At 35.3% G+C, this 27,153-nt stretch overlaps 1 long non-coding RNA gene across 1 annotated transcript in view; it reads left to right on the forward strand.

The window, feature by feature from the left end:
- LOC104857159 overlaps positions 1–17,748 on the forward strand; it is a 39,898-nt gene extending 22,150 nt beyond the window's left edge. The window contains exons 2-3 of the long non-coding RNA XR_778800.1: positions 13,641–13,765; positions 17,722–17,748. This is a non-coding gene — a long non-coding RNA (uncharacterized LOC104857159). The remainder of the gene's footprint in view (positions 1–13,640; positions 13,766–17,721) is intronic.
- Positions 17,749–27,153: the final 9,405 nt, after the last annotated feature.

The following is a 27,153-nucleotide window of genomic DNA, read 5'->3' on the forward strand; positions in this document are numbered from 1 at the left end:
CTATAACAGTGTCTAAAGACAAAGCAAAACAGAAACAATATGTCTTGTTTTCATTAATCCTTTCTTCTCTTTCTTCCAACTCTAGCTCAACTCACCCATTATCTGTGGGCTGGTTGTATGAGAAGATACAGTATACTGTGAAGTTATTATATACAAGTATTTTCCAGGCAGATAATCAGGCTTTTAATTCAAGGAACTCAATCCTTTGACCTTCCTGTATTTTTCATGTTTATTAAACATGATAGTGAATAGTGAAGTATTGATACTTTAATAAGAAAAAAAGGTACAACTTACTATCATTTAGTAATTGCTGTTATGAAATCTCCCTCTTGATAGCACATTTACAAGCTCAATTTTTTTTCAGTACCAGGGATTGAACTCAGGACCCTGTGCTTGCCAGACAGGTGTGGCACCACTGAGTTACATCCCCAGCCCACAAGCTCAGAGCTTTTTAAAGGATGACTAGATTCATATTTCTCTTAAAAACATTTAAAAATACAGCTGAGTCATATTTTTTTGGCAAAAGTTCACACTCAGTTTTCACTTGCAAATACTGTCTCAAAAGGAAATTCCAAACTGTTGGAAAGCTAGTAATGCTAGAATATAGGTACATATTGTGAATTCAATTTAAAAATAATTATTTTATGCAAAAGGAAAATGGTTCTATGAATTAGCCAAAATATGCACAACATTGTAAATGAATTTTAAAATTTCATTAAAATCAATAAAATTTACCATTTAGTATTTATCCATGCTAATTTATTTCTTTAGTTATTTGTTCTATACCCACAAAGAAACAGAAAATAGGGATTAAATGTATGTTTAAATTAGTTCTAAACTACAGTGAATTTTTACTTTTAATTCCACTTTTACTTAGACAAATTAGACATTTGATTCACAAGTAATTTTGCATGGAATGATTATCCAGAAACAATTTACAAAAAGAAACAATGATAAAAATGTGTTTTAAAAATAAGTATGCCTAAAATTTTGTGTGAAAAGACACTTTAGAAAGACTGTCTCTTTAGAAATGCATAAATATGACCATTCATCTAAATTTTTTGGTTTCAAATAATAACATGGAGAGTTTAAAGGCAAGTAATTTTTTGAGAGAATAAGTAAAAATCACTAACTTTTTAAAGAAAATATTTCTAATATTAAATATAGGTCACTACTTCAAAAGTAGATTATATTGATAAAGTTCATTTGCAAGTTAATAGTTCAAAAGTCAATTCATAACAAAAATAAAAAATTTTCTATATTTAACACATTAGAAAGAAAATATTCTTAAAAAGCCGAATTTTAAATAATGACAATTAACACTTTCTGATTTTTGAACTCCTTAGTTATTCTATGTACTAGTGGCTCAAAAAATATTTTAAAATTTATTCCAAGCTGATTTTTAAGTAGGATAACAATCTGCAAAACTGCACTGAATGGCATTTGTGGTGAAAAGTCATATATCATTACATAAATAATATTAATTGCATACATATATTTATTCAAAATGTATTTTATGCATGAATGTACACGTAAAGAATAATAACACAAAAGAGCAATCCCTGGGTTTCTGTATACTTCTCTTTCTCTTTCTTGAACCCCAAGGCCAATCTCGGCCCATAACAAAGCAGAAATTTTTAGAACTGCTGACCTAAGTTAAGGACAGAACACTCTGAGTTCATGCTCGAAGAGACAATTTTTCTGCCTGCAAGATCCAGTTAAAATAGGTTCCGATGGAATGAAACAGAAACCAAGGGTGAAGGGGAAGAGTTCGGCAGCAGTTCCATTAGTGCTGACAGCAGATCATGCCATCTGTCTTCTGGGGACTTTGTCAGCCCAGACCACAGAGTTGGGGAATTGGAACCCAGGCAAGTAGATCACAGAGGAAAATGTCCAGAATCAGTTAGGAAGTTTCAAAAGGTTTAGAACTACGTAGCAACTCAAGGGAAATGACCTAGAAAGAAATATACCAAAGGCAGTCTTTACTTCCCAGGGCAATTACTGGAGTTGAGGGAGGAGGATGTCAAGGAGGACTTGTGCCTTATTCACTGTTTATATAATTCCAATGTTTAAATTATTTATTTTACTTTTAAAAAAAGGACACGTTGGAATGAAATATGTAATATTATATTCTGGACAGATGATCATGTTTTGACAATATTTTTTCTAGAGGAGGTTTTACCATAGGAATATTTCCACTGAGATTCCACATGGCTCTTCTGGGTATCTTCAAGAGCTTTTATAGTTGTGTTGGTTCCATTTAATTTTATGCAAAGCATACTAATTCATTTTTCTTTGATAATGTCATATCTCTAGTTACTTAATAAAAACAAACTTACTAGACATGATTTGGCTATATTTGAGGGAATGGAAAACTATCTCAAACCCTAGCAAAAAAAAAAGGAAACATCAAGATGGATAAAAAAAAAAATCTATATTGAATAACAATTGCCATTTTTCGGTATTTTTGTATGCTAGTCATCATTTTTCAAATCAGTGTATGTTTCCACAATACAACTCTGAGGTAGGTGTTATAATTACCATGCAAATGAAATAACAGAAAATCACTCAAAAATATGTAAACGACTGACCTAGGCCTCACAGTTGGGAAGGTTTTAAGTAGAGAGTTAACCTAGGAAGTGTAGCTGTATAGTTGTACTCTTAGCCACCAGCACATTACACTTCCTTCTGTGTATGTGATGAAATCAGCATGGAAGCAATTAACTGTGGCTAGATATAGAAAGACAGAGTGAGGTTAAGTGGAATGAACGGAGCAGCAAAGTTTGTATCTGACAGTTCCTTAAATTACCTCTTGGTGGCAGTTGTAGTTCAGGACAGTTTAAATCTGGAGCTGGAGGGTTAAATAATAAATAGTCCCTAAAGATGGATGTGGAGTGGGGAAACTGTATCATCTTTGTTCAAATATATAGGATGTTTGTCAGTCAAATGTAACTCTTACAGTTATTGTTATGACTCTGGCTAAATGCAAGAGTGTAATATGTGTTAACATTCTTCTTATTTCATTTTTTTCTATATTTGTCACTGTATGTAGTATCATCTTGATAAGGACTTAACTCTCTGAGGTATTGCATATATATTATGTATCACTTTGTAAGAAGACTCATTCCTTTTTCTTCACTGCCGTTATAATAAGATGACAACACAACAGATGATTGAAGTAAAGTAGTTATTTTTAGAAATAATTGTGATATTAAGCAACAATCGCATGACAGTATTTAGCTAAGCAGTCCAGGGTTTCTCAGTCATGTCTTTTCCTAACCAATCTGACCCTACAAATTTTCTGAAAAAGTACTCACAAGAGACAAGCAGAAAGGAGAAGCACCCACTCCATTCATTGGGAGTTAACTAGTTATTAGTCAGACCCCATCTGGAGTTGCTAGAAAATTGGACATTTACCAACTAGCTGGGCCAAGTATTGAATGAAGTTCTGCCTTCATTTAAGTGCCTAATTTTACCACCATTTGATTGTCTTGATGAAAGACACGAGTTTGTTTAAAAGTCTAGATTCCTCCTGGCCTATATGAACAGTGAAATAGCTGCCGTATCTTCAAGTACCAGATACTGGGTGGCTTTTCCCTAAGGTGGCAGGACAAAAAAAGCAGAAAATATTGAGACAAGATCCAAGAACATGCACCACACCCATGTATGGGAACTTCTAGCACAAAGCGATCATGGTACTACTAACAAGTGCTTTCTAATTGCTGTTGTAGGAGCTGGTGCCATCAAAATAACAGCTTCTCATCTTGGACAGTGGTCAGTAGGAAATGGGGAGAGGGAAAAGAATTATGAACCTTTCCTACTACACAAAGAAAGCAAGCAAAAATACATATTTTACCTTTATTGAGCCTTGAAGTTCTCAGCACAGGAACCATTACCCACAAGAAGCTGTTGAACCCTTGAAAATGTGACGGATGAACTGGAAGACTGAGGAACCAAATTCTTTATTTGATCTGATTTTAATTCTTAAATTTAAATTTAAAAATTAATATGGTGTAAGGTACTTTTTATATTAAATAGAGTTTTGCTGCTTTGGCAAGACATGTTTACTTCAGTCGTAATGTTGCATGGGATGTTATCATTGTCTTATAGTGCAGGTACTAGATGCACCAAGTATTTCACTGTGTCAGTGGGCTGAGCAAGTTGAATATGCAGCATGCATTACAGTGATACTTATATACATTGTAATTAGAAATTAAATATAATATTTTAGTAATATATTTCATTTATTTTATATTTTAAATAAGTATTGAAAAATTTTCAAATTTAAAATGAGGACATCTATGATGAATAATCAGTTGAAAGTGAAGAAGCTAGTTATGGTCTTCTGTTTTCTTTGTTTTGTTTTGTGGCAGTACTAGCATTTGAACTCAGGGTCTTGCATATAAGAGGCAAGTGCTGTATCACTAAGCTACCTCGCCAGCCTTAAAATGAAAATACTAGCATTTTGGTGGACATACTAAAGAAAAAAAGAAACTGGAAAAATTTATTGATGAGCAGAACTTTTGTTGAGTACAGCAAAGCATAAAAAGTACTTGATCTTATTGTGTAAAAAGTTTTTTAAATCAATAAAGTAGTTAATAGCAAATCAGTAGTAAATGTAATAAATTCATTTTTTGAAAGTTAATAAAACAACACCTTTAGCTGAGAAAAATCAGAATTAAATGTATAACAAAAGTGTTTTGGTGATCTTTCCAACAGCTTTGAAATTGAGAAACTGTAAAATGTTTTGATTTCTTACATACAACAAAACTAATTTTTAAATAGATAGTTCAAGAAATCATTTTTTCTGTTATGGTAACTTTGTTAGATAATAATGAATAAAAAACTAAAAAGTATATTTTAGAAAAAAATTAAATATCTTCAACTACACCACAATCTGTACCAGTGGAACATAAATCTTTTCTATAAATATGTGTGACCAGATTATTGAAAATTTTAAAAACTGAAAGTCTTCTCTATAGCTTTTTATGAATCACATAGATAACCTAAGAGATACTGCCCTACAAACACCATAAGTATGATTTGTCCAAAAGTATAAAAAGACTTCCAAATTTACAAATAAGTTTTATCATCGCCTGACTTACTTAGAAAGTTAAGCCATGGTGTAGGTATATTAGACTTTTACTGCCAAGAAGAATTTTGTAGAGATATGAAAAACTCAATTTCTATCTCAACACACTCCAGCTACATTAAATTAAATATTTAGATATATTGTCATCTTAAAAGAGGAGATAAATATTTCCTTTATTGCTCCTGTTTACTGTGTTTCACAATGAAAGTATTTGTGCTCTATTCCTTGGGAATCTGGAGTCATGAATGTAGATTTTAAAAATCATTCACGTTTAAATATAAAAGCCACAAAAACACATAGATGTGTACACACACACACAAACACACAGAAGCAGTGGATCCTTGTTAATATTAAATGATATTGAACTAAATAATCTTGTGCTCTTTTCTAAGGGCCAGTAAGTGAGTAGTAGTGGGAGAACTTTATAAAGCTTTACTGTATTGTTAATGCCAAGACTTTTTGAAACATAAAAATAGAGATGAAAAATGGAACTGTGATTTATATTTTCTCACTTGATGTACTGCATAAAAATAAACTAAATTTGAAACTTCAAGCAAAAGAAAAACTTGTGATCTAGAAAACAGTGAGAATTTCTGATAAAACTGAAATTTTCCATAATAAAAATCAATAATTATAATTTCAACATGAATCAAGTTATAGGAGATTTTAATTATGATCAATATTATGCAAGTTCTCTGCAAGAAATTTTGAGGATGACTGTTGATATTGATAAACTTTTAGAGTTGCTCTTCAATTTATGAAATATCTAGTTTGAATTTGAGAAGATTAAATAGACATAAGTTAAGAATTTAATTAGGACAGATTTTGTTTGGAATCGAAGTGTTTCAGTTTCAGAGGCAAACTTTTCTAAAGAACAACAGAGAAGTTTTGCCAATGTGGATGGTAATATTAATAGAAAATGCTTTGTGGTTACCTTTGTTCTTGGAAAGTATTTAAATGTATTTGGGAAAACATAGGGATATGGATCTACTTTTGAGATGGCTAATTCTTTTGACGTCAAAGTATCATTATCTATTTGCAGGTGAAAACTTTATTTTATATATATTGTTTTCTTTTTTGTTTTTTGTTTTTTTGAGACAGAGTCTCACTATGTAGCTGTGACTGACCTGGAACTCACTATATAGCCCAGGCTGGTCTCGAACTCGTAGCAATCCTGATCCTCCTACCTCAGCCTCCCGAGTGCTGGGATTGAAGGCATGTGCCACCACTCCCAGCAATGATATTTTTGTGTATTGGTTTAGCTAAAATTAATTTTATCTGTTTCTTTCTTGTAGTTGTTATAACATTTAAAATTATGTGCTTTATGCTTATACTAAGCAGAGCTAAGCTAGGATATGTTTAGAATTATTTGAGAGATACACTGAACTCCAAAGAATTTGGGAATCTAATATTAACCTAACATCCTTACAATATTTAGTTCCAGGCTACAACCTCAGAATGAAATAAAAAGTATATTTTCCCATTTAGTACAATACTTTTTTGGTTTCTTATATTACTTAAGGATAATATCCTTGATAAACACTTCCTACACGGTATCCATATCAATCCCATAATGCAGTTCTCCCTTGAATCCATGATTCTCCATCCCCTGTATTGTTTCCTGGTGACCTTGTACAAAGAACTTAACTTTAATATCCCTCCCTCCAGAAATCTTTAAAAAGATGTATCTTCAAGCTCTGAAATCATACTCAGGGATGAACACATTATAACAGACAGATAAAAATGTAAATAATGGACTGTTTCGCTTTTCTCCATGGACATAGAGTTGACTTTGTGCTTGTTAAATGTACATATGATGTCTCTCCTCTATACTCAATAATATGTCCTAGTACATGCTAGTTTATGATATCAAAATGGTATACAATTATGCTGAAAGTGATTAGAAGTTAATGAAAACAATAGCAATAATAATAATATCTTCAAGTCTTTGTGTCAGGTACATTTACCCATAAAATCCTTACAATAATAGTACAAAGTAAGGCGATAGTATTATTATCCTTATTGGAAGGATAGAAAAGTAACTGGTGATACTTAGGGAGGTAGATATCTTACAGCATTATGTAGTCCCCCTAGAAATGGCAATGCTGGTTATTTTATACATGAATTTTCTGATGGAAAAAAATGAGAAAATGAAGTGATTGCCATAAAGAGGATAAGTATGCATATTTACATGAAAGCCATTGCAAAAATATGTTGTAAAGATAAATCTCTCAGAAGTGCCTTCTACTTAAGGAGTGGCATGTTGTCTCATTTTTGTATAAACTTGCAAAAGCAAAGAAAATCCAGTGGATTTCTTCTTCCTTTGCCTCCAATTTGTGGCTCAGGAAAAAAAAATAGAAATATTGAACATAAGTCAAAAAGCTCAACTAAATAGACATATTAATCAGGCAAGAACCAATTTAGAAAGTGTTTTTGAAGACTAACATGCAGAGAGACAAAATTTAATGATAAAAGTCATGTTCTGCAAGACTGAAATGTTATACAGCACATTAAGTTTGAAACTGTTGTAATTTGTGTACAAATGTGGAAACAATACAAATGTACTAACTAGAAAATATATCATTTCAATCCTAAATGCACCCAAGCATTTAATGAATTATTTTATATGAGAATTCCAGTCAAGACAATATTACAGGTATTCAGCAAAAGGAAAATTATTCTATAATTAGTTTCTCTCTTTTCTTTTCCATAGTGCTGGATCAGTACGAGCAGGCGGTCATATATATACTTCCAGTGGCAAGCTAATAATCTAAAGGCAGTACATGATATGAAAAAGTTCCCAATTTTCCAGAAAAACCGTTCAAAAAAAGAAATAAGTGGCAGAGAAAGAAGAGTAAAAATAACTGAATAAATTTAGACATAAGTGCCAAGTGGTTTACAGTGGCTCTGGTGGTGGAAACCACTGCAGGTCAACAGCCCAAAGGAAATTCCAGTGAGTCTCAGAATTAGCACTGCCTGAAAAGATGAAAGTGCAGAGCCTGAGTGGCACAATGGTTTACTAAACTTCATGGGAACAGTCTCTAGACTCCCTAACAGCTCAGACCTTGAGCGCCATAATCCATAAGCACTTCTGCAAGGACAGAGCACAGCATTGCAATCCACCAGCTGTTACTCAAACAGAATTAACAGAGCTAAGGAGGACCAATTCTGTATTAAAGCCCGATTAAGCATGGACGCACTTTATATTGTACATCCCTAGACACCATAGTAAGTGCATGGAAGAGATTTTTTAAAAGTCCAACATGACTGACTGTGTACTCTTAGGTGAGTAAGTTAGCCTGATAGGCTGTAAAACTGTTAAAGACAAAGTTATTATTCATCACAAAGTTATAGTGGCCTTTGTCTTTGTTTGGGGTACTTTTGAAAGAAAAAATAAAGATCAAGGGCAAATTGAGGCCAATTATAGAACATAACAAATTGCTATTTTTGTCCAACTTAACTGGAGGGGGTAAACATTGACCTGCCGTGGAAGCATCAGGACGTTGTTCAATCTCCCCCACCTTACACAAACTCTATCAACAGCACGAACTTTGCACTGTCCCTGGTGACAATAAAGATTAAAATATGTACAGAAATTTATGATGTAAAAAATCAAAATATTACTTGGAATATGGAATGGGAAATAGGAAGTCTTCATGTATGACTCAGTTAAGGGTGAAAAGAAAAGTTTAGTCCACAGAAAAACTCCCACTATTTGATGGTGGTAAACTGGCATGGTTTATTTTGATTACCATCCTCCAAGTCCAAGTATTTAATGAATGAGGCAAAGCCCTTTGGCTTGTTTCAGTAACAACTTGCTAGTGAGACACTGCCCCAAACAATGTGCCAGCTCGAAAGGATAATTGACAATGCCCCACACTGTGATCACTTATAACCCCAGGGTGTTCTTTTGAGATTTATTTTTAGTTATTTGATGACACATTTCTCCTGATCCACAGTATTTTGCTTTTCCTTCTGCATTCACATGTGACCAAACCACAGAATGAATGCTTGATAAATCATTTCATATTCTTGCCACTTAGAAATCTTTTCTGTGCATTTGGTTTAATCTTTTGGTTGCTGTTCAGAGATGCCTTTTTATGTTAAGCTAAAGAGGCAAATAATTTTTAATTGCCCTGCAAATATTTACATCCCATACATCCTGTGATTACAGCAATTATACTTATCAGTTTACCATTCCCTGCTAAAGTAACCTCAACATTATCATGAGGAAATCATGAAAAACAAAAAGCATGCTGCAGCATACTTGTTCAACTTTGAATATAATCAAAGAAAACCTCCCTTCACAAAAGTGAACTGAAAAATTATTTCTTATCCTGAGGAATTGATCTTTTCATACCACTATGGCAGGATTTAACTTCTTTTGGAAAAAAACAAAAACAAAAACAAAAAAGGTTGTATTACAAAGCTGTGTCCTGTAAATCACTTGAGAGTTATGCCTGTAATTGCCTTAAAATTCATGGTCTGCTGAGCTTGCTCATGTCCAAAGTGGTTTAGAAGATCAGACTCCAAGCTTTAATGCCCTTGATTACTGTTTATTACTTAATTAGAAAGTGATAGGAAAAAATAGTTAATATTTGTGTCCCATTTACCAAAGAGTCACTTCTGGAGCTCATCATGGATTGATGATAATTTATTCTCATCCAGATTTTTGATTTCTTGATTTTTTTCCATAGAATGTATAGCAAGTACAGGATTTCCTGCACACAAAGCTCTGTTATTAATTTTAGCATAGGATGAAGCTGTCAAAGGTATTATGACCTTAGCACTGAACTGTTGTTCTTTGGAATAGGTTGATTTTTTTTTTTTAAATCAGGGATCTAACTCAGGACCTTGCACTTTCAAGGCAGGTGACGATGCCACTGATCTAAATCCCCAGCCTTAGATTGGAATGTTTATGTGACATTTACAACACCAGGAACAGGTTGTTTTGTTGGTTCGGTAATGTTGTGTGATTCTGCAAGTACAGGATGAGCTATGTTGTAAGAAAGTAGACCATATCTGAAATACACTGGGGAGGAGGATTCCATTTGCATGGAACAAAAGTGTCTTCCAATCAGACGCAATTGATATGAAGTCCCCAAAATAATAAGATCATATCATTTCTCAGTAAATAAACAAACATGGTAACAAGTGTGGTTAGGATGAATGGCTTCACTAAGAGTTGCAAAACAGTGCAAATGGCATTCGTGGAGATAACATGCAGCACAACTAACAGAGCTGTGCTTAAGTTTCATTTCAGCCTCACTTCTGGGAAGCATTGGCAGGACTCTCAGCACCCTCTTAGTTTATCTCTCCATGCTCTCTACAATTTTGCTTCTGTGAGACGGTGATGGTCCCTTAAATTCTCAGCAGTCTCTAAATTTATCTCTCAGTACCCTTTAAGTTTACAGTGAAATAGACTTGGTGATGCTGAGGTAGGATAGAAGAAATAAAGACTAGGTAGAAAAGAGGCACAGGCTTTGAGATTTTAAAGTTCTACTTAAATGCAGGTTCACAACACAAGGTTACTTCAGTCTTTTTCCTGTCCAGGAAACTCAGGGAAAAAAATATTTTTCCTAAGTCTTAAAGACAATAAGCCTATAAATCTAGGCTCCAGACCTATCCTTTTCACCTGTAAATTGTGCTTCTTCCATTTCCAAGCAAGCAGCAATATACGAACGAGAAGACATGCCCATTTGAAGAGATCCCTTTAAATATGCCCAGCTCTGGCTCCTGATGTGTTTCACTTTTCTGAGTGCCTACACTCCACTTTTCAATGCATTCTAAAATTTCTATCTAATAAAACCTTCTCATGTCCCTTACTGACATTTCCTGAAGATTCTTTTTCTGGGACAGGAGTCAGTAATCTGGAAACTGGGTGGGAGAGGCTCCTTACTTTTAGCCTCAGCAACCTTGAGACACAGACTGGAGACAATGCCATTTCATCATTTGACCACAAATACCTCAGGTGCAGCATAAATGTATCTGCATTTTTTTATCTAGGTAAAAAAAATGAATAATCAGAAATATCGCTAACAATATAGATAGGGGCAAAGGGTTTGTAACTATTAGGATTATTTAAGATTTTATTGCAGTTTGTCTTCCCTTTAGAGTCAACCCTTGGTGCTCTCTCTATCATAAGCACTGAGAACACCACGTGGTTTCTCTCCTGCTCTCCATATGAAGCAAGTGCTTACTAGATTACACTGCTCTAGAAGAACTACTTTCTGATGCTACAATACAAAACCTTGGTCTATTTTATTTACTTTAGCAACAAATATATTCCCCCAACAATGATCCATTAATCAATCTAGCATTTATTAAATGTCTATCACAAGCAGTCATAGTGTCAGACCTTGTTCATTACTGTAATTTTCATATTATTTAAGTGAGGAGCATTTTGCCTTACTTCGCTGAGGAAAGGAAGCTTGGAGGGTCTCAATTATTTGCTCATGCTAACAAAACTGTTCCATGAGAGTCACAGGTTTTGAACCTGCTCTTTGTGCAAATGGAATGTAGAATCCTGGTCCACATGAGAGCATTTCAAGGACCCTTGGAAACCATGTATCTGGGCTTCTGTACATGCAACAACCCTATAACCAATTATAGTTTCACATTGGTTGATGTATTTACTTGTGTGCAACACAGAAATTGCATGTATTTTTAATATATTTTATAGCCATGATTGTAATTATATCTTTTTCTTTGTCATCAGACTGAGCACAGTTTTAGAGACACAAAAATATTCCCTTTGTATATGTTTTAAGTGAGAAGAGGATGCAAGTGTTATTCTATCCTCAAATGTGGATGCTGTCATTTTCTACCAAATGTTTTCAGACAATTGGTGAAACTATGATTTCTAGTAAAGTGAATCATGTGGTTATTTCTTTTTGGAGTGTGTGTAATTTTGGGTTTTGAGAAAGACAAAGACCTAAATCAATAAGTGATACGTCATAGATACTCAGTAAAAGTTGAATTTTAAAACACATTGGGCTTCCTTTTGTGAATTTTAGCTAGTAGGGGGAGCATTCTCACTGTCAATGGAAGAGAGAACTTTTATTGAATTCGAGTATAAAATCTTTAGTATCCCCAGTTCCTATTTTCTCATATGTTATGCTCTAAAATATCAAATAGTCCTTATCATCTCAGGAAGAGAAACCCGCTAAAAAAATTCTATTTTTAGCCTAGAGGAAGAGTTCTGGAAGGATTAAGCACACAGTGGACAAAGATGTGATATGAAACAAAGCAGTTTATCAACATAAAATTTCACCATACCACAAGATGCATAGAGAACCCATCTTTTTCTTTCTTAGTAGTCTTCTGTGAAATAAAGGATGTGTAATACAATATAGAGAAAAGAAAGTATCTATATTTCTCCAAAAATACATATATTCTGAGGTCAGGAAGCATGGCTGTCTTGGTATCAAGTGAGTCTGCGGAAATTAGTACCAAGAGGGGCATGCAAAATTCTTACGGTAGTTAATAAATGAGTGAATAATAGAGTGGTTGAAAGGATTTCATACTCGAACAAGCTGCAAAGGCCCAGAGAGAAGTCCAAAATAATAAACATTTAATTAACTTTTCCTAAACACTGTCCAATATTATAACCACCAGCCGTACACAGTTATTTAAATTTAATTAAATAAAATTTAATTTCACTAACCACATCTTAGATGTGAGATAGTCATATGCATCTGGTAGTTACCATAAGGTATAATGCAAATGCAAATCATTTCCATGGATTTTGAAAGTCCTATTGGATAATGTCCTAGGGCACGTAGCTTAAGAAAAAAATGTGTGTTTAAGGTTTTATTATTAGATGATGATATTCATTTCACACTAAGAAAAAATTCAGTACCCTGGAGTTTTAAGAGATTATGAAGCATCATATTTTGAACATTTAATCAACTTATATTTTTCATTATTTTTGTTAAGATAAAAATTTTTGTTAAGAGAAGTCACATTGTATCTTTAAACTTATTATGAAAGTTGAACATTCTGAATGAAACTGTCAAATTATTCAATTTTTTCAAGCATATTGTCAAAATTGTCTTCCACATTCATACTTAAGAGATATCCAATAATTTTTATTATAACCATGTTCTTATAAAAGTGTAAATTTTTTGATCAATAAAATAGATAAAAGCATAAACATTGAAACATTTACTTTTTTCAAATTTTGGCTCATTAATCTGTGCTATTATATTACTTAACCTCTCTATTCTCAAGTTTTCTGTCCTTAAAATTAATATAAAAACAGTAGTTGTCTTGTAGGTTGGCTAGTATTACATAAATTAATATTGATAATTTATTAAATGCTATAACAATGCAGAATCCTTAATGCATATAGTGTGTTTGTTAGATGAGGATCTGTTTTTAAGACTTCCTTTTAATCTATCAAGGTTTTCATAGTATTATTTTGTGTATTTTCTACATGCATATTCATATTTTATGGCTTTGATTTCTTTGAATTCAATTTATATATACTCTGTAATTTCTTCTTCTTTTTGAGGGTCAGACATTTAGGATTCTCTTCTCTTTCTAGAATTGCTCATCATTGAGACCAAGAAAATGCATCACAAGGTTAAAAGTTGCTGAAACTATTTGATCCAGAAATGATGCCAAAAACTTTACCAAAAAATTCCTTTAATTCTCACAAAACCCTATAAGGTAGGTATAACTATGATTTCCATGTTAATTAAGAGATTGGTGCAATCAAGCACCTTTCCAAGGTCATACAAGCAATGGCACAGCCAGTCCAGAATCAGATTTTGTTTAAGCTTTCTCCTACAGTAGTCCCTCTTCACTGTTTAATGCATAGACAGAATAACACCTTGGCTTGCAAACTTTCAACAAATTATCTCCTGGTGAGACATGAAAATATTCACAAAGTAATCATAAATATAGTCACCTTCAACTAAGAGCTCCTGTTGTCAAGTACTTGATTTTGTACAGTCCTGTCAAATTTTTTATTTGCTGATAATTTTAATCTCTATCTTATAGGCGAAGACTAAGTTATTTCTCCAAAATTACGCAAAAGGAACAGAGACAGAATTATTATGTAGATCTGCTTCAAATCTTTCTGCCATGTTGTCTTACCTGATACTACTCAGTTCCATTTAAATTTTTAAAAAGTTACTTGTATTGAGTATATGTCAATGTATGAATGTTTACCTGTTTGGACTCAGACAACTGTCCAGTCATGCTAGCAAGGGTTTCACTATTGTGCATCTTCTATGTATGAGGGCCAAAGTCCAGGAAACAAAGAGTCCAACTGCAGGAGGCCAATGTTTACTGTTGCAGTATGGTGTGGTGGTGGTGAAAGCCTGTAGAGGTAGTTTATTGTTTTCTTCAAACATTAGTATTCATCCTTTACTGCCAAGAATGCTTGTGAAGCTCTGTCATTCTAATTTGAAAATGCTTCTGAAGAGGGCTCCACACTGTCTGCTCTGAAATGGGACCTTGCAATTCTTATTTGTCAACTGTCAACATGAGGCAAGAGCTAATCACCAGTAAGATTTTCTTTTACAAAAATATAAAGTGATTGGAAACCCCCTAAACATCTACAGCATAAGCCCAATGTCTTTGATTCCTTCCAATTCTCTCTTTCTTGTGCCTTATGAAAAGAACATAGTATCCTTTGGGGACTGTTTGTTCATTGTTTGATTGACTTTCAATTCTCAGATGATTTATTCAACTGCTGCGTTTGCAGAATCGCTTCACAAATATAGCTTCTAATAGAACCAAAGAGCATTGCAAAAAATTTTTCTCTCCCACTCTTAGAAGTTTTCATGAAATTTAAAATGAGTGCCTTCTGGATTTTTTCCCCAGTTTATTACACTAGAGAGCCAGAAGATGGAATCAATGTAACCTTACATAAGGATTGGATACAACAATCTGTCTTGCTGTTTGTTTGGTATCTCCATTTCATGTGTGGTCTCCACAGTATTTACAAATTTAGGATAACTTTCTTAGTCACTTACGCTGCAGTCTCACAAAAGTACTCATTTGGAGACACTGTGCCCACAGACCAGGAAAGAAACACTAAGCAATGAGTTTTAGAAATGAAAAAAAAAACAAAAAACCTCTAAGAAGTTCTGCCTGGTAATTAGAGGGTATCAATGACACTTGGATTCTCAAGGCTTTTCTTGAGTCCCTTCAAATGTCTATTAGACCAGATGTATGTTGTCTGTGAGAACACGCTCAGGAAGCACAGCCTTTGAACTGGTTCTATGTTCATACCCTTTTTCCCTCGGACAGTCAGTTATGGAGCTTACTCTATTGAAATGTTTTGCAGTTACAGAAAGGGAGAAACCAGACAACTGAGAAAGGTGGGCATTTGCCTGCCTATCTTTCTGTATAGGCAGAACGCTAGCAACAACCCTCTGGCAAATGATCAGTGATTTCAGTCTGCTGTGAGGAAAAGGACGTTCTCTAGAAGCAGGGTGTAGATTATCTCCTGTCCACGAAGGCTTTACATATTTCCCATCATCCTCCATGTCTTTTTCTGTTATGATGTTATGCCAATTCCTGCAGATCAGCTGTCTCACTGATCTAAAATCATTGCTTTTCCATGTGTTTACTAGTGTGGGTTCTGAAGGGCAGGAATTTGTCTTCTGTCTAATACTGTACTTGGCAAAGATAGACATTTATTACATAAATGAACTCATGGACAGAAACAAAATTTAATTTGCTGCTTTAATATAGTATTTACTTGCTTAAACACTAAAAATCATAAAGACAATCATAGGATAATGTATTATCTTTAATAAGCAGCTAAAGTGCCTTGTTAATAGAGAAAGCACAGTCCATTGCCAAAGAGAAAACAGAAATATTAGAAATATTTGGAAGCTTTCATTTTAATAGAAAGAGGCAGAGAAAAAGCATGTACTACACTCATGGAAAAAATTGATATTTTTAACTTTGCAAACCTATCTATTTACATTTATTTTATGTGGGATTTTACTCTAATCAACTTTTTATAAATTATAGTAGATTTGAAAGTGAAAAAAATATAAAATGTGAAAATATTAAATTCTGTCACTCAGGAATTTTAAGATTTAATATAAATGGGGACTTCTACAAATTTAGTATAGAACATAATCTCTAGAAATACTTTGATCAACATTATGCACTGTTAAAATTTATTAATTTTGACAGAATGATAAAGGGAGAGAACATCAGGGTAGCCAAGAATATGTAAACAGAGATCTAGATTCAAGTTATTAGCATAGTGCCCCAGCACAAGTTGCAAGTCTCTCTGTTCCTTAATTTTCTCATCTGTGAGGTGAGATTTTGACAGTAACAGAAAGCACCCCAGAGAACTGTAGTGGGAATGAGGTGACCTGATGTATATCTGGAAAAATGATCTCTGGAGTACAGTAAGAAAAAAAAAATCAGTGCCTTTCTGATCAGAGTACATAGATGTTTGCCTAGGGCAAAGAAATGGGGAAGGGGCGTGAAAAGAAAACAACTGCAAGGTTCAGAAATTAAAAACATAGGATGCTTAAAGAGTTACAGAAGTTCAAGGGAGTTGGAGCACATGGTTCACATCTCTGCTCCGAGGTTCCGACTGCAGTGGGAAGGAAGACAGCTCAGAGCTGGCCTTCACCTTGAGCCCTATTCACTCTTCACTGTGAAGTTCTTCCCGTGGAGGAACCCCACCCAGGGCACTGGCTAGCTTTTGTCATAATGAGTGCTTCTACTTGCATTAACGATCTTTTTATTTTAAACTATAGCAGATTTTAAGAGTATTTCACCTCCTTTAACTGTTAGTGTACTTATTTAGTTTTATTTTATTTAATTAGTTGTTTTCTTTATGTTAAGAATATATTTATAATCTTTAAGGAAAAGACAAAAAATAGAGAGGAGATGGGGGCAATTCCCACACAGAGGCTAGATAGATCTAGATGCCTTTCTTCTCAGTCCAGGGCACCTTTAATGCTTCCAGACTGTAGTGGTACTTTTGACAAAAAAAAAAAAAAAAAAAAAAAAAAAAGTATAGTCTCGTGCAGAAACAAGTAAACTAACCTCCCCCCAAAATGCCAATTTCTCAACAGAAACTAGAAAGTCTTTGTAATAGCTGTGATTTCTTATTTTTCAGACTTGCCTATAAGGAAACCTATTAAGTAAAATACATTCTTTCTAGCACAATCAACTTCCCAGTTAGCTGGTGGCAGGAACGCTGACACACTGAGTAGAAACCCTCCATGTGTTTCATTTTAAAGCAGAGTTTCCCAGCCCTAACAACATAGGTTCTTCCCTCTAATCTTTAGGGAGAAAAGAAAGGCAATGTAGGATGTTTCTCACAAAGATATTTATGTTCTTAAATATCTAATATATTTAAAAGATAATCAATGTTCCTTTTTGTTGTTGAAATACATCCTTAATGAATTAATGATGATAAAGTTTTTAGCAAAAACTGGGGCAAAATAAGATGTTGATAGCCTTATCATGATTCCTGCTCTTTAAAATTTTCATGACTTGGTGAATTCCAAGTTTTAGAATACCCATTCTAGAAAACAACCAAATACTTCTGTACTTTACAAAAGATTTCTTGCAAGAAGTCTTAGTATAGAATACTAATGCAAGTGACTAGAATTCTTTTTATATGTTCTTCCTTCTAGAATAAGAATACTTAGTAAGAACCAAGATACATCATGTAAAGGTACAAGATTCCAATGATGAATGTAACTGTACAATATATCTGAAAAGTATCAATAAACTTAATGTAATAAGGGAAAAGAAAAAAATATGAGAAAATAGAAATGAAGTGTTTGTAAATAGGGAGGGGAGGAGAGGGTGAAGGGAGGGCAGGGACAAGGGGAAAAAATGAGAACCAAGACTTGTCATGTAAAGGTGCAAGATCCCAATGATGAATGTAACTGTATACTTAAGATGTACCAATAAACTCAATGAGAGAAAAAAAACTTAATAAGAAAAAGAATGAGAATACTTAACTAAACATCCATCAAAAATAATTTTTTGGAATTCACTGTACAGGTCCAATACAAAAGTAAAGGCACAAACATTTTTCTTTTAAAAATGAACGACATGTCCCTGGTTTATAGCCTTGCCTCAAATATCCTCTATCTCAGAAATTCTACCCATGTTTTTCCTGCTGAAGCCCACATATCATACAGTGCCTAAATCAAATGGCTTTGTTTTTATGAAAAAAAATCTTAATTGTTTTCTCCTCTTTCCAAAATTCTGAGATGTTTCATATATTATATTTCATACTTTTTAAAGAGAAGATGACAAGCATGAAACTTAGGAGGAAATTGGTTGTTTTACTAGTTTCCTTGGACTGCCATAAAAAAGTATCACAAAACCGTGCAGATGAAAACAATAAAATATCTCACAAGTCTCAAGTTCAGAACTCTCCCAAGGTATGAGAAAAGAAATTGTTCCATGTTTCTTTCCTACATTCTAGTAGCTTCGGGTATTCCTCATCTTATAGACAGCTCCTTCTTTCTATGAACTTTCCTTTCTATCCTTTCAAGTCAATTCTTTTTTTTTTTTTGGTACTGGGGAGGATCGAACTCTGGTCCTTGAGCTTGCATGGCAGGTGGCAGAACCGCTGAACTAAATCCCCAGCAGCCAATTCCTTTTTTATAAGTCCAGTCATAGTGGATTAGCACCTACCTTCATGACCTTATTTTATACCTTATTACCTGTATTAAGAACCTACTTCCAAATAAAGCCACATTCTGAATCACTAGGGCTTAGAACTTCAACATACCCTTTTGTTAGGGTTTATTTCAACACATAACAGTAGTCTAGAACCATTAATCTGTGAGAATCCTAGGAAAATCTGAGTAGTAAGGTTTGAGACATAAATTGGGAGCGTACCAGGAAGACAAGACTTTGCCAAGCAAGTTTAGATTTGATTTAATTTGAAATAACTGGAAGATATTAGAATAAGAGTAAAATGTTTATATGTTTGGTTTAGGACATTTATTTTCTGACTAGCATTCTTATTTACTAGCTAACCTTTTAAAGATCCTTAGGACTTAGGTGTTATCCCATGACTGATCAGGGCAAATAAAAGGAGAAGTTAAAATATTGCAATTGATAGGACACTTCCCCAAAGTAAATGTGTCAATTTAGAATAGCAGATTGGATACTAAACAAAAACAAAAACAAAACAAGACAAAAAGTACTGGGCATGGAACTTGGGACCTTACACTTGTGAGGCAGGCGGCAGAACCACTGAGCTAAATTCTGACCCTCAGTAATACTTCTTAGTACAAACTAATCAGAGAGTTCGGATGAGTTGCAATAAAATCCAATCAATTTTATAGGAATGTGTCATAATAGTAAACCTATGTTTCAGTTGTTTATTGCTGCTGGCAAAGTATTTGCAAAATTTGTTAGCTTAAGTCAATCACCGCTTTATCACACATCAAAATTGGGGGACAGGAATTTGAACAGAGTTTGATAGGGTGATGCTTCTGTTTTTCTAGTACCATGTAAGGGTACTTGGTGATAATTAGCTGGTCTGGAACTCCCAAGATAGCTTTTCCCTGTTCTCTTCACCTATGAGGAATAACTGGAAGATCACTGTCACCCGGACAGTCAACTGGAGCATCTGCCAGTTTTTTCTTGAGCATGGTGTTCTCTAACTAGTTTGATTTCTTACATGGCAGCACAGTGCTCTCAAAGAGAAAGTTTCAAGGAAGTTGGAAACCATCCTATCATTGGGCTTCAGAAGCAGGTCATGCACCTACTAAGGCCATCTTGAATTCAAGGAAAGAGGAGTTTCCACCAGCTCTCTGGAAAGTGTACCAGGAACATGTACTGATTTTTAATCTACCACAGCATGGAAGGTACATAGTCTCATAACTTCTACAGAAGCAGGACTTAAAGAAAAATGAGTCCTTTCCAGTCTGAGGCAGTTCCCCCCTCCAACTCCGTTCACCCATGTAGCTGTAACTCCTTGTTCTGGTACAGATAAAATGAACAACCATAACCTGTAAACAAAGTTTAAGATACTCTGTTCTCATATGATTCATAAGACATTTCTTTCAAGGCAAAGTCACAAAACTGTCTGCCTTTATTCTGTTCCAGTAAACTCACTAGAAAAACCACTGCCTTCAATAAAATATATAAAAACTGAAATTTCTCTGTTCAACACTCAGCCATTTTAAACACAGTCTTCTGAGACAGTGTATACACCTTAAATAAATCCTCCTAACTCCCATTTGTTCTCTCCTTTCTCTGGGAATTCTGCAACATTTACGGCAAGCAAGAAGGGACTGGCGATGACAGAATTGCAGTCTCCTTTGCCTTCAGGCCTGAGGGGCTCAAGTTGCAGGAATCCTGCCCACCTTTGGCACCACTGGGTGAGACTGCAGCTCAGGGGTGTGTGTCAGTCCTCCCACACCCCAGACCCTCCCCCAGCACAATGGAAGCTGTCGGGATTCAGGATGATTCTGGAGCAATGGCACATTACCAGAGGGAACCTGGCCCACTGTCCCACTCAGAACAGCTGATCATTTCCTGGGGAGCACTGAGTAATTTGACTTGGGTTAAAGCAAACCACACAACTACGCTGAGCTGGAGGGTCCTACAACCAGAATCAGCAAATGGGGTACTGGAGACGTGGGGGTGGCCCACCTTGGGAGAGACTCACAGTGGCTCCAATCTGGACTGAGTTGGACAAAGCCTACAACCCCACATAGAATGTGAGGGTGACCCATGGCAGGAGTTGCTTTCTAACATCTTGAAGGATAGGCCTGTAATGAGAGTGACTTGCAAAAGGGGTATGACAAGTAGTCAGACAGGCAGAGTCAGACAAAACTCATACCCATGCCTACAGAGTAGCCAGAGTCAGAGGGAGTTAGGCTAAAGCTACAATCAGGCTTAAAAAATGAGATAGGTGAAGTATATGAGTGTGTGTGAGTGAACAAAATAAAGTGTGTGAGTTGAGAGGGTGTGAGAAAAGTATATAATTGTGTACAAGTGAGTGTAGTAAAGTGTGTGAGTCCAAGGTCACCTGAGAACAGCTGGATACTTGGAGAGGAAGGTGATGCAATAGGTCTAAAAACAAAACAGAGTGATTTGCACTGTAAAGGGTAAAGACATGTAAAAACCCTCTTAGCTTTAGTGTGCTGGAATGTACAAGTGGGGCATAAGATGATTTTTAAAAAGGTGCGCAGTGAAACAGAGTGATGACAGAGACCTGCCCAGATGGCGGCCAAAACTCAAAGAACACCTGAGTGTCCAGTTGGTACGGCAGCTGTGCTGAGATGAAGGTGCAAGGCAGACAGACTTAGACCCAGCTGCAACAGCCAAGGCTAAAATGCCAAAGCAAGGATCAAACTTTCATTTCAAGGCACCAGAAAGCACAGATACCGTGTGAAGGATGCCCCTGGTTTTGGTTTTCTAGGCCAGTGCTTGCTTAGCTTTACCAGCCTGGCACAGCCTGCAGATGTCTAAAAACTAGAGAAGCTCCAGCCTGGAGCTGAATAGTCAAAGTTAAAAAGCTGAATCTTGCTGGGCATAGAGAGGTTTTATAGGAGGAATCAAATTACAGAGGTTAGGGCCTGGGTATAGCTCAGTGGTGCTTGGTATCTACAAGGTCCTGAGTTCGAGTCCCAGTACTGGGGGTGGGGAGATTACAAAGTTTAGCTAATTGATAAATGTTACTTTTGGTTCCCAATTTGAGTTGATGTTTTTGTTTACTTGGTGCTTAAAGCTTTTCTTATACATTGCAAATTTTAAAATTGTAATTATAGAGTTAACTTGCTCTCCTCACTGCTATCTGTTGATAAAAACATTAATTCAAGGTTAGGTCTAAGTCTGTTGGAAGACAGTTAAGTTTAAAATGTGACAATCTGACAACAGAATAAAAAAAAAGAGGAACACTTAAAAATCCAAGCAACTGCAGCCAAGTTTGTCATAAAAGATTTATAATAAATGAGACAGAGAAAAACATTAAAAAGGCTGTAAGTATAAAAAATACACTTTGTTATGAGAACATTTTATATAATAAAAGTTTTGTTCTATTTGAAAGATAAAAAGAGAGATAAGAATAGAAAACTTACAAATCTCAAGAAAAAGCATGCAAAAATAATTTATCAAAGAAAATATCTATGTTTGCTTGTTGGTTTGATGAAAACCAGTGCTGTTCCTTGCAGAAGTTCCTTGGTGCTCAAAAGACTCAAAAATATACAGGTTTGTTCATTGATTTGATAGAACTCAAGTTATTAGTAAAACAAAAGTGCTTGAGAAAATAATTTGTGTTGCAACAGAGTAGATGTGAAAGAAAAAACACTAAAACCCATCCAATGAAGATATATATTAAAGAACTTTTAAAGTGGTTATATGGGTATAGAGATTTACCATGTAGTAAAGCTAACGTCCCTTTGATTAAAAAGTCTTTATGAGCTACATTGGCCTTTCTTTGATGCAAGGTGGCCAGCCAGGGGGGAAAATTGGCATATACATAGAGTGGTAACCCTAGGGTGATAACTGGGGGTGGAGAACAATGAGGGAACCCCCTCCCTTTAACACAGAAGCAACTAAAATTTGAGGCATGTAAAATGGAGATTCCATGAGACAAACGCAAGGCAGCATCTGCCAGAAATTACAAAAGCTAGAGTATTTCACTGACATAAACGCTCCTCATCTATAGAAGTGGCCATTAGTTGTATGTTAATCATGACCAGGAGACAAAACAGGTGGCTTAAGGAAAAAAAAAATTGCTGGCAGAAGCACTCTTGAAAAAGGCAGAGGACATAAAAGGATGAAGACATTTTAAAAAGTCAAAGATCAGGCTGGACATAAACCCAGGAACTTCAGAAACTAGCTTAAAATCAGTGGTATGAGTGATGTAAAACGTTTAGACATTAAAAAGATAAATATCCACGGCCAAGAATGTAGCTCAGTGGTGCCACAGTGGCCTTGCAAGCACAAGGTCCTGAGTTCAATCCCAGATACCACCAAAACAAGAAAAACATTTCACTTTTTTTTTTGGTACCAGAGATCGAATTCGGTACCTTGAGCTTTTGAGGCAGGCAGCAGAACCACTGAGCTAAATCCCTGGCCCTAAAAAAAAAGAAAAACAAAGAAAAGATGAGAAAAAAATACAAGATAGGGGACCCCTTCACAAAAGGCCATTATCACAGGGAGCAAGGCACTGATCTAATTGGGCTTACAAGAGCTGGAAGTCATGAGTGCTAGGCCAGACTTGGGCTCCATCTTTTCAAGTTCCTAGGAGTCAATGGTCACAATGACTTGGGAGCCCATTGATAAAAGTTATGGTAGGTAGTAGAACGAAACATTCTGTGGTGATACAGTCCATTAGACCATTGTCCAAAAGACTTGTGATTATTGTTGGGGCCACTAGAGTTCCAGAGAACAGGCCATTTTTCTCCCAAGAGGTGCATTATGGAGAAAGAGAGATCTGACTTGAACTCCTATACCTTCCAAACTACTCAGCTTCATTGCTGAGAAGAGATTTGCTTCATAAATTACAAGCTCAAACTGCCTTTGGGCCACACACACACACCCCCACACACACACAGAAAACCTGACTTTAAATATGAACCACCCCTGTCCTACAGGGAAAAGAATGAAAACTACTCTCATTATCCACCCAATCTGGGAGCAAATAAACTATATGGATTAATACAGACAGTTCCTCGAATACGAGCTAAGACTTATTGGGGGTTCCCCTATAAGTTCACCAAAATAAATACCCTCATTCCTGGGAAGCTATACAAGACATCCAGGCACACTTAAAGAGGCTTATAGAAAGTGGAATGTGGGTCAAATGCCACTCTTCGTAGAATACCCCACTTGCTGGCACGTATACCAGGGCCTAATAAATATAAACCAGTATAAGACTTGTGTGCTACAAAATAGGCTACTGAAGCCATAGACTCAATGGTGCAAACTTGAAGGGCAATGACAGCCCTTCAGCTTGGGCCCTGGCCACACTCCTCATCTCAGAGCCTCTTCTCCCAGATACCTCTCAGATAAAAGAGCCTGACCTGCCTGAAAAACTAAAACATATATAAAAAATGATAAAAGTTTGCTGATGGGAAACTAGCCATCCCCTAAGTACTGGGCCTAAAATTCATAAAACAATTCCAACAAGGGTCTCATATAGAAAAGACAACATTAAAAACATTTATTAGGCAGCCATTTCTATGTTCCGTAGCATTACCATGACTTAGGCTTTTGTGAATATTGCCTAACCTGTGCCCAAAACGACCCAAGACAAAAGTCTACCCAGTCTCCAAGAATCCAGGAAAACAAGATCTACTCCATATAAAAACCTACTTATGGACTTTACTAAATTGCCTGAAGCCAAGGACCATCAATATATGTAGGTGTTGGCCTGCATTTTCTCAAAATAGATTAAAGCCTTCCTCACCTAAACAAAATGGACATGAGAGGTGACCAAGGTACTATTAAAACATCGTCCCAAGATTTAGACTGCCTTTGACTGTGGAGTTACACTGTGGTTTAGCATTCAGAGCTGAGATAGTCCAAGTGTTCACACAGGTGATGAAGGTAAAATAGAAGTTTCACAGAGCTTACCAGCCACAGAGCTCAGAAAAAATAAAACATGAACTGGACATGAGATCAAGTCCTGCCCATGGTCCTTCTTCAAGTCTAGTACACCCCATCAAACAAACTGGGTATTCCCACTATAAAAGTTTGCTCAGCTGGCCACCCTCAACCAGAGGTCAAATTAAGGGTAATCTTTATAAACTGAAAAAATTGTCCCTGAGAAAACAAATACAGTCTTTAAAAATAGCCCTGCAAGATAGCCACAGCTGGGTACAAAAAAATACACATAAGCTTAACAGACCCAGTGTACCCATTCTAACCTGGAGATTTTATTTGACTCAAAAAATAAATAAATACATAATCCAGCAACCCTAGGGCCCCATATTGTAATCTTGTTTATTTTTGTTGTTAAATTTACAAGAACTGTGTCTTAGATATAATATACCACAGCCACTAGCACAAGTCAAACAGATCAGCCAACAGGATCCAGATCACCTAGGCCAGCTGATCCTGTAACAAGATGACGCTGCCACCAGAGATGATAGCCCTGTTCTGGAGTCGACCAGTACACACACTGCCAAAGCCTAAAAGTCAACACAGAGTCACAAGGACAACATAAGTTTCTTATCCTCTTCATTATAATTCTCCCTTGCCTCTTATGCCTATCTGTCAAAAACATTCAGTCAGTCATAGAATCTCTCATAAACAGGCACACCACTCAAATGACAACCTTAACCAATGACAAATTTATGTTTAGTAGGATGTATTGAGCACCCATTTATGACAAAAATTGATAATAATAATAATGCTGCTGCTGCTCTGTAGTAAAGTTTATAAAGAGCATCAAAGGGGGAATGAAGCAGAACTTAAGAAAACAAGCCCTTTCTAGCCTGAGGCAGTCCCCCCAAAACTCCCCTTTCCCCTGTAGCTGTAACTCCTTGTTCTGGTACAGATAAAATTAACAACTACTTCCTGTAGACAAAATTTATGATACTCGGTTCTCATATGATTCATAAGACACTGTCCTCTTTCAAGGCAGATGCAAAACTATCTGCCCCTGTCCTATTCCACTAAACTCACTTGCCACATCACTAGAAAAACCACCTCCTTTGACAGTGTATAAAAGCTGAAACTTCTCTTTGTTCAGTGCTCAGCCATTTTAAACAGAGTCCACTAAGCTGGTATATATACCTAAAATAAATCCTCTTGACTCCCATTTGGTCTCCCCTATCACTTAGAATTCTGCAACACGACTAAAAATTCTTCAGATGTTTTCCGAGGTCATTATAAAGTTTTTAACTTTGCCATATGTCCAAGCAGATAAATATTTTAAAATTTAATCAAGTGCTCAGCTATAACTGTATCACTGTACTGTTGAACACAGCTTTTATTTAAATAAAGTTAACTTATGCACTAAGAAACATTACTCACAGCTCAAAATTGACAATTTTGAATTGATAACACAGACTTAGGTATACTGGCTGCTTAATGCCTCTAAAATATCTCATATGACCATATATCCCACTATATATAGTATAAGTTAACATGATATGAAAAAACCAAAAGAATAATGGCCATTTAGATAAAGAATTAAAATGTTAGATATGCATAGGTAGATTTCATTCAGTATTTATATTTATTTAGTTTTAGACATATACCATATTTGAAAAACATTTGGAGATATCGCCACAATGAGTGGAGAACAAAATTTAAGACCATTAGGAATATTTTTTATAAAACTCAACTTTGTAAACATGACTCTTTTCTTAGTTTTACACAGTTCTATAAAAAAATAGCAGTTTTATCGTTATTTGTCCACTGTTTTACAAGTTTTAAGTTGGCATCCAAAATTAAAATGCAGTCAGCATTTTTAAGTGGCATGCATGAAAACATTAGATCCAGAAGACACACTTAGCTTCATTTCTGTCCTGTAGTGTTGTTTTGGGAAGTACTACGCTGTCGATTATAAAAGATGAAGCCATAGTTCTACAAACCACATCCTACTATTATGGTAATTCTAATTGTAGTGACCTGTGGAATCAATGGAAGGAAAAAAAAAACTTACAATGAAATAAGAAACAAACAAAATAAAACTTGCAATATATGGCAACTTTTTTTAATCACAAAAAGTTATTTCCCAAAAATTCTAGAAAAACAACAACAACAACAATGTAATAGCAGAAATGTTAGGATTTATTTGAGAATATTTAAATATATGCCAAACTATGATTACCACCATCATTTAATTATATATTGTCTCAAAGACTTTTATATGACACTCACTTGTTTGGATTTAGCATAACAATTAGTCTGACAAATTATGCTTTTGCTCAATAATTACAGTACCATTAACTACTTCTTTACCAAGGCATACTCTCCTAGATCACCCATAATTTTCTACTTTTTCTTACCACTATGACCACAAAATTAGAATTAAAAGATAAAGTTGGGACATCTGGAATTCACCCCTACAAATAGAGTCAATATCTGCCCAATGCTTGATTCAGTGAGAGGATGGATACTTGTTTTTACCA

The sequence above is a fragment of the Fukomys damarensis genome, unplaced genomic scaffold (assembly GCF_012274545.1).
Source record: "Fukomys damarensis isolate Sample0158 unplaced genomic scaffold, DMR_v1.0_HiC HiC_scaffold_115, whole genome shotgun sequence".
NCBI classification, from domain to species: Eukaryota; Metazoa; Chordata; class Mammalia; order Rodentia; family Bathyergidae; genus Fukomys; species Fukomys damarensis.